At 47.0% G+C, this 17,588-nt stretch overlaps 1 pseudogene; it reads left to right on the top strand.

Moving 5' to 3' along the window:
* Nucleotides 1-2,147: 2,147 nt before the first annotated feature.
* Nucleotides 2,148-17,588, top strand: LOC149347030 (uncharacterized; annotated as a pseudogene).

Here is a 17,588-nt window from a genome sequence, read left to right as displayed (position 1 = left end):
AAAGGAGAATACCTTAGAATCTGATACGTGCTGATGACATCGCCTTCTTAAGTGAGTCACGCGAAGAACTGCAAAGCATGGTCAGTGAGTTATACAAGAAGAACGGAATGGTGGGTCTAAAAATTAATTTGCAAGTCTCGGAAGAGAACAGCACTTTTCAATTGGTAGCGAGGTGCTGGAAGTGGCAAGGGAATACGTCATTCTACGGCACGTAGTGACCACAGATTTCGACCACAAGAGTAAAATAAATATAAGGATAATAATGTGGTGCAGCGTACTTTACACGTTCTCTCAGACCATGAATGGCAGTTCATCATTATCCCTAAAGGCAGAAGTATCTAACAGCTGTATCTCGTCGGTAATAACCCATCGGGCATAAACTTGCGGGATAACGAAAAGGGTTAAACTTGAGTTATGGACAACCCAGCGAGCTATGAATAAGAAAATGATAGGTTTCAAGTTAAGATACAGAATACGGGCAGAGTCGGCCAGGGAACAAACGCGAGTTAAATGCATACTGGTCGAAACCAAGAGGAAGAAATGGGCTTGGGCAGGGCATGTAACGGGAAGGCACGATAACCGATGGTCCTTATAGGGTCCATGGAAAGGGTGTTTGATCCTGGTTACAAAACGTTTGCACTATGCAGGGTTCACGCCCCCGAGCATCCATGCCACGTGCGAGACCTCATGAGCGAGAAAGAAATTTACATTTTTATAATTCCCGATTTTGTACATCCCGGCGACCAGCGGAGGAAGTGACGACAGTAGTCGGGGGTTATCATTGATTTGCAGCGCAAACTCTTCAGAAATCACGCAGCCACCATAGCCGCGGCCATTGAGGTAATTAGGGAAGCATCATCCCTATCAAGGGCGCATTGGCACAGAACAACGTTAATTATTGACATATGGTAGATGCTTTCGCACTAAAGCGGCCGAAGTCAGGTTAATGATGATTGTGTCTATTGTAATAGAAGGTAACCCTGGTATTGGAAGTTAGTTAACGAGCGTACTAGTTAACACGCTTCTCCTGTTCTCTGACGCCTGCCATGGAACTTAATTCCTTGCCGGAAGGTTTTTTTTTTTTTGCCACAAAGAGCAGATCTTTAAAAGCTCATGGCGGGCTTACCCAAAAGCACATGGAGATTGTTTGGTGTGTTTTGTTGTAGGCGTTGTTGATCAAAGTGTATTATGTTTGATTCTGTATAATAGTATATCTGCTCTGAATGCATATCAGCGCTATTTTCGCAATCGGGCCTACGGTATGAGGAGTGCGTCCTTTTACTTCTATTTAGGTGTGATTCCATGAAGTGTGCAAGAACTCTTGCGTCGAGCGCGCAGTCTTCTGCCCCACTCGATCATGTTTATCTGCATGGGTCTCACGAGACTTCGGGTTCGGATCCGCTGAGCATTGTACATGTGAAGTTTATACTCCCCAATGAGAATAATATGAAATATAAAATTGAAAAGAAAACACCGGACGGCAAACAGCTTCAACGGTACCTCATGTTCGTATTATTTGTGTCTAGGCCAACTGTAGGAGAAAAGCTTCTCCCATATTTTCAATGTAACCAGGGGCCGTGCAGTCTGCGGCAGCAAATTACTCAATTACATTTCTGTTAAAAAGATTATTCTTCTCATTCCAAACAGTTTAGCTTCACCAAATCAAGAAATCGTAGAGCTACGCTTATTTTCCATGCGCATTGACCAGTCAGAGCAGACTGCATTTAGGAGCAGAGAGTTCCGGAGAGAAGACGAGGTTTAAAGGAGGAGGACACGGTCAGACCGATACGAGCTGTATGGTCAGATACAACCTAATTTTACAGTGAAGCGCCCCCTGTGGCGTTATCTATCCTCGTGTGATAGTATCTATCGTAGCAAGTGCACGTGTACTCTTGTGATGCTCGGCGCATGCGTGACGTACTCAGTGGCTGTATATATACTTGTCAGGTTGCAATAAACGGGGCTTTTTCCTTTGGGCGTGGGCCTGGGGGCCACGCACTAGTATTCATCGATGTGTCGTACTGCGAAACACCACATGGTGTCAGAAGTGGTTGTCCAGGTTATACGGGACCCACGGCAGACGTAAGGTTACCGCCTGTGGCCGCCCGCCAGCAGCATCGTATACCAGCCAGATAACAGCCCAGAAAATGTCGGAAGAAACGAAGGTTTCGTCTCAGCCTTTTTTGGTGCAGCCACCAGCGAGCTTCAACTTCGACAAGACGTTCGAGTGGCCTGGGTGGATACAAGAATTCGATGACTACCGATTCACCTCAGGACTTAAAGAACGAACTGAAGAGTCTCAGGTGCGTACGTTGCTGTACACGATGGGACGACAGGCGCGCAACATTTTCAAGACTTTCAACTTGTCCGAGGAAGACTCGAAGAAATACGACGTAGTGAAGACACAGTTCGACACCCATTTTGTCGCCACAAGGAACTTAGTCTACGAAAGTGCGTGCTTCCATCGCCGCCACCAAGAACCAGGCGAGTCTGTAGATCAGTATGTTACAGAGTTACATAGGCTGGCCGATAGATGCGACTACGGGGAGATGAAAGAGCGGAGGATTCTCGACCGGTTTGTAGTTGGACTACGGGATGCAAAGTTGTCGGAAGCTCTTCAAATGGATGCGGCGCTGACTCTAAAAAGTGCCCTCACCAAGGCACGCCTGAAAGAAGCTGTGCAGCGACAGCAGCAGGTTCTTCGGAGCGTTGTGGACCGCGAAGAGCATTACGAGGGCTGAAGTCGACACTGTTCATAGGCGGGCATCGAACCAGAGACGTCCGGATCACCAGACGTGTGCTGCTTGCGGTAGGGGCCCTCATTCGAGGTCGTCGTGCCCTGCCAGAGGAGCACTGTGCTACGTGTGCCAGCGCCGGGGACATTTCGCAGTTGTCTGCTCACGGACACACAGGACCACGGAACCCGAAGCATGGCCTTCAGAGGTAGGCATCCGCAGTCCTCGGGGTGAGCAACCGAACATGAACTGTGTGACATTTTCCGTGGGAGATTTGGCTGGGTCATCTGCAAAGGCTCGCTTTGTTCATATTGCTGTTAATGGTGCAGTTGTTTCGGCGAAAGCTGACGCGGGAGCCGAGGTAAATGTTGTCCCAGGGTTGTTTCCAGCACTGCCGAAGGTACTACAGCCTACTGATGTTATTCTGATGGGACCAGGCGGTGACAGGTTGAACTTGAAGGGAAAGTTTACTGCCGACATTCTGTGGAAGCGTGCTTCGGTTAGACAGGATGTTTTCGTTGTCGATTCGGTGAGCAATGCGATTCTTGGCTTGCCGGCAATAGAAGCCCTGGGAATAGTTAAATTTGTAGACGAAGCATCAGTTCATCAGGTAGTGCAGACGCGATTTGGTTCCTTGTTCCGCGGTCTGGGGACCATGAAAGGCGAATACTGTATTCGTCTTAAACCAGATGCCGTGCCCTGTGCCATTCACACTGCTCGTCGCATACTCATCCCGCTGCGAGACGGCGTAATACAAGAGCTGGAAGAGATGGAAAAGAATGGGGTCATTCGTAAAGTTCAAGGGCCTACGGAGTGGTGTGCTGGCAGAGTGCCCGTCTGGAAGCCGTCAGGACAAGTGCGAATATGCGCTGACCTGACTCAACTAAACAAATCGGTGCAAATCGAACGGTTTCTGCTCCCCACTATTGATGAGACACTCGGGTTGCTCAGCGGTGCCGTCAAGCTTTCCAAACTCAACGCAAACTCAGGTTTCCATCAAGTGAGGTTAGCAAAGGAATGTCAGCCGCTCACAACCTTCATTACTCCGTTTGGCCGTTATTGCTTTGAGCGGCTACCCTTTGGCATAACTTCGCCTCCGGAGTATTTCCAAAACCAAATGTGCAACCTTTTTTCTCCAAGGGGCTAGAGCGAATAATGCATAGACGTTACTACAATTTCCTACAGAAGCACTGTGTAATAGCCAACTGTCAGTATTCACAAAGCATCTTAGATCAACTGAGCATGCTCTGCTTGATCAAAAAGAATACATATTAAATAACTTCGAAGCTCAACACCTCACCTTAGGCGTCTTTGTAGACTGTTAAGGACGAGGTAGCAGCACCCCACCGCTGCCACCAGTTTGTTACAGACGAGGTAGCATGGTCGTGTGCGGGAGAGAGAATTGAGGGACGCCTGAGACGAGGCTGCTGGAAAAAGACAATGAAAGAGGACTTTATACAGCAAATTTTCATATTTACAAGTGAGCTGCAGGAACGCTGCATCACGACAGCTCCTCAGGATATCATTCAAAGACAAAGAGCTCCTCGGCCGTGCCGCTGCCGAGGTTTTAAAAAGTTCCCTTCCCTAGGGTCCCTAGATGGGGGCCGGGCCTTCAGGGGAAGGAAGTTCTCACTGGCACCAATCACCGACACACACGCACTCACTCACTCCCGAGAGATCACGCCGTCGTCACGCGCTGGGAGGGGGGAACGATGCCATCCACGTAGCGCAGACGCCGGAATGTCCATGAGCGGCGTTCGCGCGCATTTCGAACGCGCGTTCACACTCGGTGTACGGGAAACGCTCGCTCAACCGGGCAGACGGACGCGGCTTCCGTGGCAATCCAGGCGCTCACCCAACGCGCGTCTCGGGGTTTGTCGGCGTTTCGCTGCTGCCATGTCGTTGTCTTCCCCACGACGAAGGCTGGACGTAACAGGCTGCCCCGCCGGGGGAAGGAGATCCCGATGGACAGGGGACAGCATCCGCTGTCCGGAGTGATGTCGCTTGAGGCTGGTCTCAACCGGAGTCAGTTGTCTCTCGGCGGTTGTGGAGCTCAGCGCACCCCGAAGTCTTCCTTCGCATGTGCAGTTTCCCAAAGGGCACTGCAAAGTGACTCGTGCTCCGCTAGCGTTAGAACCACGCCGAAAACCCGACCGCTCAGTCCGCAAGCACGACACAATCCCCACTAAGCAATGCCAGGCTCTTTCCCTCTTATAGAGCCAATTAGTCCCTGGGAGTAGTTCAGCAGCACTCAGAAAACTCCCACAGATCGGCACATTACACCATAAAGCGCATCTCAAATTTAAAACAATAAACAAAACCAATAGCTGCAAAATCTTACATCAGGAAGAAAAACACCAGCAAACTGCAACTATGATGCTGATTCTTGCGCTAGGGACCTCAATTTAAGCTATCGGCATTACCTTTGAGACTCCCCTTTTTGTGATGTATTCCGATTCGTAATGACCACAACATTTCATTCTGCATAGCAGCATACTGCCGTCACCTTGTATATCCCCGCAAAGATTCGCTCAACATCGGAGCCAAAGTCACCTTAATTTCCCAAATTACAAAAAAATCAAGCGATGGTGGTAAATTCTTTTATTGCTCCCAAAACAGGGGACCAGTCTAAGGACCGGTTGCGCTGGCTTAGAGGAGGTCGGCGGGGATCCCTTGGGATGTCGCGGCCTCCACCGCGCGCTGGATAAGCCGGCGTTGGTCTGCCGGCTCGGAAGTACGCAGGAGAGACTCCCACGTCTCTGGGGTGTTTGGGTTGTTTGTGTTGTAATGTGTACAAGTCCACACCATGTGTATGAGAGTGGCTGGAGTTGAGCAGTGTTTGCACATGGGGTCTATCTGTTGTGGAAAGATCTTGCTGTATAAGAGGGGGTATGGAAAACTGCCAGTTTGTAGTTTGCGCCATTGGACGGCCTCGCGTCTTGTTAGATCACGGTGTGCGGAAGGATAGAGACATCTTTCGAGCCGGTAGTGCTGTAGTATGTCCGTGTAAGTGGTGAGTAGAGAAGCGCGTGAGATATTAGTGTCAGAGGAAGCAGGGAGTCCTATCATACACTCTGCTCGGCAGCTGAGATCTCGGGCGAGAGTGTGCGCCTGTGCGTTTCCGCTGAGCGACTCGTGGGCTGGGGCCCAAAGAAGTACGCGAGAGTTGGAAGAGGGTGCAGTAGAAAGGAGAATGTGTAACGCCTGGCTAGAGATACGGCCAGCATCGTAGTTGCGAATAGCCTGTTGAGAATCACTGATGACGACTTTGGTATTATGGTCAGCTAGCGCTAGCGCAATGGCAACCTCCTCTGCTGCGGTGACTGTTTCTGCATTGCGAATGCTGCAGGCTGTGTACCAGCTGCGGTGAGGGGCGAGAGCTACCGCCACCGTCGCTGGCTTCGAGGGATGGTAAGAGGCGTCCGTATACGTGACGTCCGGACGTCCGCTGAAGCGTTTCTCGAATTGACGTGCACGGTCGGCCCGTCTCTCGGCATGGTGTTCCGGGTGCATCCGTTTGGGAATGGGAGGGATGCGGAGATTTTGGCGATATTCCGGGGTAAGTTCAGCATAACTTGGGGCCGCTCTCGGCGGGGAGATCCCAACTTGCTGCAGTACCGCTCGGCCAGCGTGTGTGAGTGAGAGCCGCTCGTATTGGGCAGTGAGGGTTGCTTCAATAAGTTCGCTCACGGTATTGGAGATTCCGAGAGCCATGAGCTTATGCGTAGCTGTGGACATGGGAAGGCCCAAGGCCGTCTTGTACGCTTTTCGGAGTGACGCCTCTAGCCGTTCGCTTTCGGCACGAGTGAGACGTAGGTAGGGTGCAGAGTAGGTGATGCGGGAGCAGATGAAGGCTTGAACGAGGCGCAGGAGGTTGGACTCTTGCATACCATGATGCTTATTGGAAACTCGCTTAAGGAGGCGTCCGATCTGTACCACCGACTGGTCGATGCGTTGGAGCGTGGTGTTGTTGCTACCGTTGGCATGTAGGTGTAAGCCCAAGATCCTGATGTGATCTGTACGAGGGATCGGGTTACCTTGCACCTGGAGGTTGATCTTAGGATGTATCTTTGGAGGGCGTCGTCCCGGGGACGGGATGATTATATACTCTGACTTTGTCGCCGAGCAGGTGAGGCCAATTGTCATGAGGTAATCTACGATCCGTTTGATTGCGGTCTGGAGAGTCTCCTCTATCTTGCCGTCACTGCCGTGCGTGATCCAAAGTGTGAGGTCGTCAGCATAAATGCTGTGGTGCAGGTGAGGGATGTCGGCGAGTAGCTTGGGAAGGCCTATTAGTGCAACGTTAAAAAGCATCGGCTAAGCAGGGTTAACCAGAGCTAAATCATAGCCAATTTTTATTACTATTTTTATTTTCGACAGGCGCTATCCATTTACTACACCGCTTCCACATAAAAGCGTCCCTGGAAGAATCTTTAGGAGATTCGTCGTGACGACTCCAGTGGCTAATCAGGGCGACTGCAGTGGCTAATTATCCCAAATCATACATCATTGCTAAGAGCTCGCCTTTTTTCCTTGAGTTTTATCAAAATCACATTATCAGTTTGCGCTAAACGAGCCCTTTTTGTCCAGTCTGTAGATTTTTTTCAACGTGCGCGATACTTTGCGCTGCCTCCCGCAGGTTTTTGAGGGTCTTCTTCCTGAGACGAGCGCCCTCGAGAGCACCGTGTCCCTGAGAAACTACGCTGCCGACCTGGTCCGCGCTACAAACCTGATCCCGCTCGCCTGCGAGGTAGTCCACACCACTGCCACCATTGGACTGGACAAGACTGCGGCTGCAAGTGGGTATTTATAACAAGAATGCGGCGCGAAGCTCTTTGTCCAAACACTTTGTCCTGACTTCATCATGCTTGTATTTACCCCAACTGTAGCCTATCCTTATGTAATGCCCTCCGGCCTTTAAGAATGAAATAAATGAAATGAAAGGAAATTTCATAAGCGCATGCTGGAAGATGCCGCAAGCCAGACATGCGTTTACTTGCAATTTTGAAAAAACTTTCCAGCGCAAGAAAGAGGAAAAAGAGAGGGCAGAGACGGGGGCTTAAAGAACGGCTGTTTTTTTTTGTTTCCAAGAAACAATGCATTGCATCGGGATGACAGATCACTTCCTGCTGACCTCATGAAAGGTGTAAAAGCTGAAAATGCAGTGCTGTATATCATAGCGACTAAGGAGTATTGACAGTTTAAACTAGAAAAAATACAAACAAGTGCAATCAATAACAAAAAATATCAGAAAAGTTTGGTGTTGTGTTTGATTTTCTTGTTCATTTGCCACAGTTTATCTCTCTTAAATAGCCTCCCGTAATAATGCAGTGCGGGCGAAGTGTACGTACAGAGTAAGAACGGTCTTTGAAATAAGCAAAATACGATGTGGCTGCTGTCGTCGGCTAGGGTCAAGCAATGGGATACGGACGACTCTTAGAAATGCATGTAAAACAAAGGATCTCAAAGTAGTTTACTGATTTATTTGTGCTCCTATTAGATGTACCATTCATTAAGCAAAAGCGATTAGATCCCAAAACAGCCTACGCGCTTATGAAACGTGGTTACAATGCCGATCTATGTTTAAAACAGCCCAATACATGTCTGGTGGTCATTCCCTTAAGTGAGGGTACAGAGTGAGAGCGGGAGTCTTTCAAGAAGACGTGAACACTACTTTCCAAAATTTTCCCCTTTCAGAGTGCACTTACGAAGGCGGCCATTGATTGCCTCCGGCGACTATCTTTAAGAGGCTCCAAATATGTAAAGCGTCATTTTGGAAATATCTTTATAAGAGGTCGAAAAAAAATTCAGGGGAGCGCTTTGTTGAGCTAAAGAGCGGCAAGGCGTAAGCCTTAAGCGCGGTGTTGCTGCTTGTGTCACTGGTGTGTGGTTAAGATGTTAATTAACTACGCAATTGTTTGTGAATCTTAAATGCTGGAGACACTGGAGGGCGGGTGGGAGGCATCCGTCTGATTCGACGCCTTTCTGCAAACACTCTCCAGCGTACTAGACAAGGAGAACTACATATGCGTTGGCAGGAAGTAGCGTAGCCATTAGCACGCTCTGCTGCGGAACAGAAGGATGGTGGTTGGAGTCCCATCGTGCACAAAGATATTTTTTTTTCTGGTGTGACTAGAAAAGCATGACACACAATCTTCTACTGACAACCTTCTGTCGACAACGATGAGGAATTAAAGGCTTTCGCCTTAGTAAATGCCTGTTGTTGCGGCGGAAGATATACTCGGAACTCCTGGGCACTAAATCAGCTGGGTGTTTCTCCCAGTCTCAAAAGCTTTTTTGCATGTTGTGACGCCACCCGAGCTATATTTGCAAGCAAATCAAAATCTTTCAGATTAGAAAACCCAATCTGCTGTACATGGAATAATATTCTGAAACAACATAACAGTTTAACTCCGTACCGCAAGAGCAACGGCGTAGACGGTGCCCTGGCCGCCTCCGGGGTCCGATCCCGCTTCCTATGCTTATACAGGCGCTGAGCGGCCGCCAGGCGCCTCCAGAGTCAGCGCTGCGTTAACCGCCACCAGTGCCCAGCTTTGCTTCCCTGTTTCGACTGCTCCGCCACCGCAATGGATGATTCAACGCGGATATGGCATCTAGCAGCTGCACGCCGCTACCTATGACAGCAGTTAATGGCCCGACGAGTTTCATTTCTAGATGTAACTACATTATTTTTGTGTAGTTGTCTTGAAAGATATGGTCGCTCAGGCAGGGCAAGAGTTTTGAGGTATTTCTGCGTTTCGAAAAGTAATAGTTATCTACAAGTGTATGCGCAACACACAGCAGAAAGGCTGGGGTGTTGGTAATAGCAATAATTCTTACAAAAAGAGGAGCTTTAAAAAATATCTGAAACGTTGGGGATATGGAATTTTCCTAAAAAAACTTCACTAAGAATGTGGTATCAAAGCGGAAGTCGATTTCATCTACACAGTAACAAGAATTATTAGAAAAATACAAAAAGGCGGAAACACCGCTTAAATGGCTTCCCCTAAAATTGAGGGAATGGGGACTATTATAAGGTTCACTGATGGAAATTGAATTTACACTACCTGATGGTCTTAGGAGAGTGACAGAGGTTTATACAGTCTTTTAGTCGGATACAACTCTAGAACGCCGCGGCTTTTCCCCACTTCTAGCCGTCGGCCGATTGTCGGCCGATTCTGATGAACCTGCTAGCGTGGAAATGCAGGGAGCGGCGCCAATATGGAGAGAGAGGTTTATCCCCGACCATAGCGGGAAAGGATGATTCCCTTTCATCTACCACTCCCTGCTTCGTCACACTAGCAGGGTCGTGACAATCGGCCGACGCCAAGGGTATTCTTTGACGGTGTAAACCGGCTATGTTCTTAAGTTGTCTCCGACTATAGTATATAGGAAGAGCACAAAAGAAAACATCATCAACTACAGCGGTCGCATAATGCAGATTTTTTTTCTTCATCGTTTTATTCCTTAGTTTCCTGCAGAGAAAACAAAATAGGTTTGTCTACGAAAAGTTCTACATTCTCCTACAAAATAAATAGCACTTGCACGGAGGATTTCAAAGGAAGCGTGTGAGGTGCAGTACATGCGGCAATGTGCCTTCTCAGCAAATGGTAACCTGTGACTAGATTATTTATATAGGGAAACAGTGAACATGTGCATGTTCTGAGCCGGTTGAACGACTGGTAAGAGTGTTCTGTGCAAACACTGCACGATGAGCTCACGCAATGTTTTTTTCACCTTCGCTTCGTGGAAATAGATACTGCTCAGTGCAACACTGACTGACTAACGGAGAAAAATATCCATTTAAGAGCGCAGCAACAATTAAACAGTTCGTGCTTTTTCTCCACTTCCTTTCAGACTTCTTCACTCTTCTGAACCCTGTTTACAAACTGCTGAACGAATGCGAGAAGCAAGAGCTGCAGAACTTCACACTCGACGTAATCGAAGACATCAGGAAGCGCTATGCCTCCAGTGGGGGCAGTCGCGACTTTCTTGTAATTCATGCCTACAAGCCGAAAAATTAAATGCGGGCAATCAAATTCTGTGTTTTTACTTGATCCGCAGTGGAAGTTATGTTTATATTCAACGACTTGGTTTCACTGCCGTACAGGGAAATTTACAGTCTTAGAAGCGAAATTTTTCGACCTTCTGAATTATTTTTTTCCGCCCCAACAGCAATTCAGGCCTTAAAAAAGAAAATTTATTAGTTTTCCAGGCTAAAATACTAGCGGTTGCTGTTCTTTCTAGGGTAGCCGAAAATTTCTGACATTGTGTCTTAATCACGGTGTAAGAAATATTTCAGGTGTAGTAACAGCGCCTCCGCGGCCGCGGAAATCTCGTACCAACTTCGACGCTTCACCGTGAGATGGCGCTACTGTACAGGAGGCTTTCCAATGTGCGCCGCGACGCGTGCCACGGTGTAAGAAATATTGACGCGTGCTATCAGCAATTCTAGCGTTGTCGGTGATGCGTCACCTGTGCGAAATGAACTTACTTGATTTTAATAGTACTTTTCTGCGAAACTGGTCAGCTAGATTTCCAGGTTATGACCTGATGTTACTTTAAAGATGCGATGGCATCTGAAACCGCGATAATTTTTGGCGTGTGGTCCGCTTTTCCTCATGCAACGAACGCCTAACATGGCCTGTTATTGTGTAGATAAAAAGCACAGTCGAGCTGCAACAATTATATCACAGCTAGCCATGTCTACCAACGTCCGCTATTTTGATCGCCACTTTTGCTTTCCATGTGTGTATAGAACAGCTAGACACTGGTGTACATAGCTCGGTAACAGGTCATCATTCCTACGGAATTTAGAACCAGAGCTATTGGATGCAATACTGAAGCCCACAAAAGTACTGAAAAGTAGTATGTGTGTATATTTTTTTCTCGTGGCACACAAACGGCTTTTCACTACAGGTAGGTGTTTGTAGAGCTCGGGTTAAAAAGAGGGAAGCAGCTGCAAGAATTTAGGTTTGGTTTATGGGGTTTAACGTCCCAAAGCGACTAAGGCTATGAGAGACGCCGTAGTGGAGGGCTCCTGAAATTTCGACCACCTGGGGTTCTTTAACGTGCACTGACATCGCACAGTACACGGGCCTCTAGAATTTCTCCTCCAAAGAAATTCCAGCCGCCGCGGCCGGGATCGAACCCGCGTCTTTTGGGTCAGCAGCCGAGCACCATAACCACTGAGCCACCGCGGCGGCTGCAAGAATTTAAAAGGCACATAGAACGCACTTCAATTTATTCTCTGAAAACACAAGCAATGAAATGAACCAATTTATTACGCAGTTATGACGACAACGAACAGGCCCCGTGGGCGATACTTTACTCTGTGACAATGCAACGAAAAGAGAGTACTTAAAAATTTCAACGAGGATAAAACAGTTTTAAACTAGCTTCGATAGCTTGCGCAGCTTTTGTGTTTTGTTTTCAGCATTCTATTTCAGCTGCTTGCAATACTGACGCATACGTAGTGCTACGTAATAATGCACGACTTGTGCCAATATGTCGACTTTATGCTCACCGCATGGAAATGACATCTTATGATTCTCTAGAATGTAGTCGACAGTTATGTCGTAGACATTCTTATCAGAAGCATGCTTCTGAAACTGTTTTTCTATTTCGTTTAAGAGAAAATATGGCAACATTTGCATGTAGCAGCCCGCCTCGTGTTTTCTGCAAAACTAAGGCTACTTCAGGCCTGGTCACTTTTGCAGAAGCCGTTAGCCCAGCCTTGCACGCTGAGATATCGGTGCATTTCAGCAGTTTCCTGCATAGAAACCCCGTCACATAATAAATTATACAATCGGTTACACTACCTGAGTCGGGTTCGTTGTGAATAAAGTCCTCACATTCATTCTCTCTCTACAAGACCGTCAAGTTTGGCCTTCAGCTCATTTATACGTGGCTCGTAAGGTTCTTTGAAGGCTAGCATCATGTCGGGCAGGTTTATCAGACGCGAGTCTTCATCGTCATGCACAGTCTTTGTCAAAAGTAACCAGGCTTTATGGTTTGCGTCTAGCTTGTATAGTTGAGCCCTTGTGTCTTTCCTAAAGACCAAAAGTTGTTTAAAGGTAAGAAGACCCCCAGTCCTTCCTTTTAACAGCCATTTGACCTTCAGGGAAGCTGTAAGGGTTCCACTGTACGAGCTAGAAGCAAACCATGCAGCCTGGTTAATTTTGACAGAGACGGTACCTGGCAGTTACCATATCTTGGAGGTTTCAACAAGCTGTACACAGAAAGCATGCTGTACAGCTGCAAGAAAGCTGGTAGACACGGGTGCTCATTTTGCCCACCTGCTTGGCGGATAATACCGAATAATTTTTCGAGCACATCTTGGTTAAACTTCGCAGATAAAACATACTTGAAATTGCATTTCTCCAACAGGTACTTGGAAAGTTGCATGCTTGAGAGAATAGTCACTCTTAAGCCCTCGGCAGTTGAATTTGACAGAACATTTCTGCCTTCACGTTTTTTTCCCATTCATTGAGCCAAATCAGAAAAGATTCCAGAACAACAAAATCTTGACTGTGCAGTTAACCCTCCCTTTTGATGTTTCCGATTCAATGCATCGAATAAATTGCTCATTTTCACAGTAAAATCAACAGTGCCCTTGACATTATCTAGACCTGGCGTACCTCTTTTGTAATAGAACTCTAGCCCATTGGAAACGCTGAGGCTGAACAGCAGTGTTGCTAGTTTCACCCGCATCTTTTCAGTATTTGTTGGGTTTAGATGTGAGTATGAGAGTTTAGGACAAACCCTCAATTTGCCTTCATGCTTAGTGTCGGCAACGTATAGCGTGTCATAGTGTGACCAGAAAACACGGGCTAACACAAAGCACTTTTTCCCCATTTCTCTTGCCTTCAAAGAGACGACTTGACTACACGCATGAAGGAGATAATCCTTGGCAACCAAACACCACCACACAAGTGAAATCATCACGAACAAAGCAAGAGACAAACGTGAAAAGCAAGCGCAAAAGCAGCACGCTACGAACACAGCGTAAGGCGTAAGCCCCCTCGGCCCTAACGCCATCTGGTGGCGTGGGAGGGAAATGGGTACTCAATTTCTTCTCCGGCCGCCGTGTGGACGGCGCGGTGAGCTGGATCACCTGAAATATTTCTTACACCGTGGTCTTAATTGAGAAAACAGCAACATCGAAATTGTGCTATCTAAGAACAAAACATTTGAAAGATCGTGTACGTAATTTCTGTTTCAAAAGTGCCCATTACATTTGAGATCCGACCATTACGTTCGAGTATGTTATTACAACAGGCTAAATGTGTCTGAACAAAAATACGTATGACGCCAACTATAGGCGGCTGGAGGTGGGCGTAGCGTCAGCTGCCGTCGAATGGAGACAAGGGGTGTGACGATGGAGAGCGAGAAACGCGGTTGCGTGCAGATGCAGAGGCCAGAAAAAAGAGGCGAAGGATGACAACGTGATTCCGCATGCCTAATGATCGAACTGCGGTAAAACTCTCCACTTTTTTTGACTACCAGAAATAATAAAAACGTCGTTTCTTGGATAAAAACGTGGATGAAGACCTGAGGATTACGCTGAAAATATATTGAGAAAGGGAGAGTTTCTATCCAAATTCGTCATTCAATTGCTGTGTGCCCTCTTGAAGTGCTCCACAGGAGACGAATACTGCACCGACGCGGAAATGCTGGGCCGGTGATGATAAGGTATGAGTCGAAATAAACGAATAACCCGAAAGCAAATACTTGCTGTTCCTCAAAATAAAGGAACCTCCGAAGGGCACGCATTCGCCGCGGTGGCTCAGTGGTTATGGTGCTCGGCTGCTGACCCGACATACGCGGGTTCGATCGCGGTCATGGCGGTCGAATTTCGATGGAGACAAATTCTAGAGGCCCGAGTACTGTGCTATGTCAGTGCACGTTACAGAACCCCAGGTGGTCGAAATTTCCAGAGCCGTTCACTACGGTGTCCCTCATAGCCTGAGTTCCTTTGGGACGTTAAACCACGTAAGCTGACCTTAAGAGCATCTGACTTCCGCCCCTGACACGAACACCACAATCGCATTGCGCCATAGCTGTCCTGAACAAAGACCTAAATTGTTCTTCGACGACATGTCGAGATTAGTGGATGGTTAATGGAAGTGGACTCACGCTTTCGATAACATTACTGAAACCTAGAAACAAAATGCAATAACTGGCTAGTAGAACTGGGGCAATGGTTAAACACTAATCAGCTACAACTAAATGTGTTAAAAAGTTAGTATGTATTGTTTCGCAGGCGAAACAAACCAATTCAGCATAGTTTCAGCCTTAGCTTTGTAGGCTATTCCTTGGAAAGAGAAGAATCACAAAAATTTCTGGGCGTCATTTTCCACGAGCATCTATGCTGGAATGCCCACGTAGCAAATTTAAAAACAAGTCTTTCAAGGTCCCTAGGCATCATCAACAAATATATAAATCTTTTACCCGTCTGGCATAAAACATTGCTGTATTATTCCCTAATAGAATCTTTCCTAAAGTATTGTTTGATAGTCTGGTGTAGCACCTCAAAACAATATGTTGCTTCATTATTCAGTGTACAAAAAAAGGCAATTCGTGCCATTTATTGTTTAGGAGCACAAGACCATACATTGCCTTACTTTCTTAAATCCAAAATACTTCGTTTAGAAGACATTATTTTACTTCCAAATGCTGTGTATGTTTACTGAGACATAAAACTGAATCTGAATTCTTTCAATATAACATTCATTCAACATGATCCACACTCCCTCAGATATACACGATACGTCACTCCTCGCATTAGAACTAATTACGGTATGCAGATGACCTCGTACGATGTTTCGGTCTCAGTTAATAAACTCCCATTCATTTACACCTTGGTTCGGGATTTAAAACTGCTCGTTCATTTAAAAGCTTTATTAAACTTTACCTTCTTTCAACTGTTTGTATTTAACGCGGTTTTCTTATTGCCTATTTGCTCGATACGTTATGTTTAAGGCCTTGTCCGCAGTGTAGCGTTTGATGCAATGCGTGTCGTGTCTCATGTTTCAGTCGATGCATTCATTTCCTATTTTGTGTTGATGTAAGTATCTCTTCAAACATTGCCACACAGTATTGCTGCTGTAAATGTATATCTGTACTTATGTTTTTTTGCTTGGGGCCCGGGGCCCCGTCAGGCAGAATTTGTCTGCCTTTAACTCCGGGCTCCAGGATTTTTGACAATCCGAAATAAAATTCAATCCAATTCAATATCTTTCATTTCAAGGTAGTTTTATGAATTGCATCACACAAAAGCAGAGTGCGTACTACGATTACGCCTCCACCCGCTTATCATGATTCTTCTTGGTAGCGTGTGCCTTCGAATACAAAAAGCGGATGACTACACGTGCTTCGAGTTTTTGCATGAGTTTTTCGATGGATGCTGACGTGTTTGTTTGGTCCCACAGCGGTGCTGCGTGGTACTATACAGAGCACAATTTTTTATTTCGCTAAAACTAGGAAGTCCTGCATTCATTTTTATGCGTAGCGTGTACGTCTGTTCTGAATTAATGGCACTGATAATACGAACTCTATGAACGTCCCTTGTATCTGCAGTTGCTCGCGCGAAGTTATGTTAGCAATGTCGGCGACGCTAATGCTTTCATTTTAAACCCTAAATGGTTCAGTTTGTTAAGTGCAGTGCCCACTTCAGGTAGGTATGGATGGGTTCACTACGATTTTCGCATTTTAGGTGGAGAGCATCTTCCACGGGGTTGACAGCGCACATATCTAGTTATGACGCAGGAAGTGGGACATAAATGAACTATTAGGTCATAAGCTCCGTAGAAACTCATAACAGACTCAGCGTTGTAACGCCAAAAGGCTACCGTTTTTACGATACTTACCTGAGACAGTGGAGGCTCAGAATGCATGTTCTGTCGCTCGGACAGACTCCTGATGCTCCTTGCAATAGCCGGATATGACCTACATGACGGAGAACTTGGAGGCTGAATAGCAAATGTCTTCAATGTAGTTGACGGGCGCTGGCGACGGCAGCATCACCGCTTCACCACATTTCTGATTTCTCCGCATTCACGGTAGCTCGGTCACTTTGGCAAAGACAGCACGCTGCGTGTTTTACTGCATGTGGACAAGTAACCGCTAATGATAATTACGCAGTATTCAACAGGTAAAGCTCTTCACCAGGCCAGTGGACATTCCAGAGATACCTAAGGATGCAGCAGTGGGGCTTTCGTCACGCACGAATGTCTTCCAAACATTCGCAGAAACAAATATTTCCCTGCTTTTTTATCATCGATACGCAAATCGAACGTAGGTATCGGTTTCAGTCAGAAGTAAAAACTCCTACAAAGGGCAAACTGCGCTGCTTAGATGAATTGTTACTGCACTGTTTTTATTTTTAACTAAGGAACTCGTATGGATTTTCTGAGCCCTGTCACCATAAGGTCCTAGGATGGGGGGAAGGACCGTATAGTGACAGTGTTCAGAAAAGCCCCTTAATTAAAGACAAGAACAGGATAGAACACCTTAAGCTAGAAAGAAGACATTTCCCACCGCCACACAAACAACTGTCGTCCTCGGATGCCGCTTACTGCCGAGTACAAGCAAACACATGTCCAAGTGTTCACATTTTACACAAGGTCAGACCCACGCAATACCCAAGTTACTGTCCTTGGTGTGGAGCAAGCCCCACGCTCTGCCATACATCTTGGGAATGCCAGGACAAAGCGGACACAGTGTTAATAGTTGCCGTACCCGACACACGAGCAGTGGGAGGGAGCCCTGACCAGCGACAACCCGGACCAGCAAGCCTGGGTCATCCAGCTAGCCCCCAAGTCAGCCGCCGCCAGCGGAGCCCTGGACTAG

This window comes from Amblyomma mixtum, chromosome 4 (assembly GCF_055824585.1).
Source record: "Amblyomma mixtum isolate Tamu chromosome 4, ASM5582458v1, whole genome shotgun sequence".
Classification (NCBI taxonomy): domain Eukaryota; kingdom Metazoa; phylum Arthropoda; class Arachnida; order Ixodida; family Ixodidae; genus Amblyomma; species Amblyomma mixtum.
Note: the sequence above shows the minus strand (reverse complement) of the source record. Positions and strands in the feature narration are given on the sequence as shown.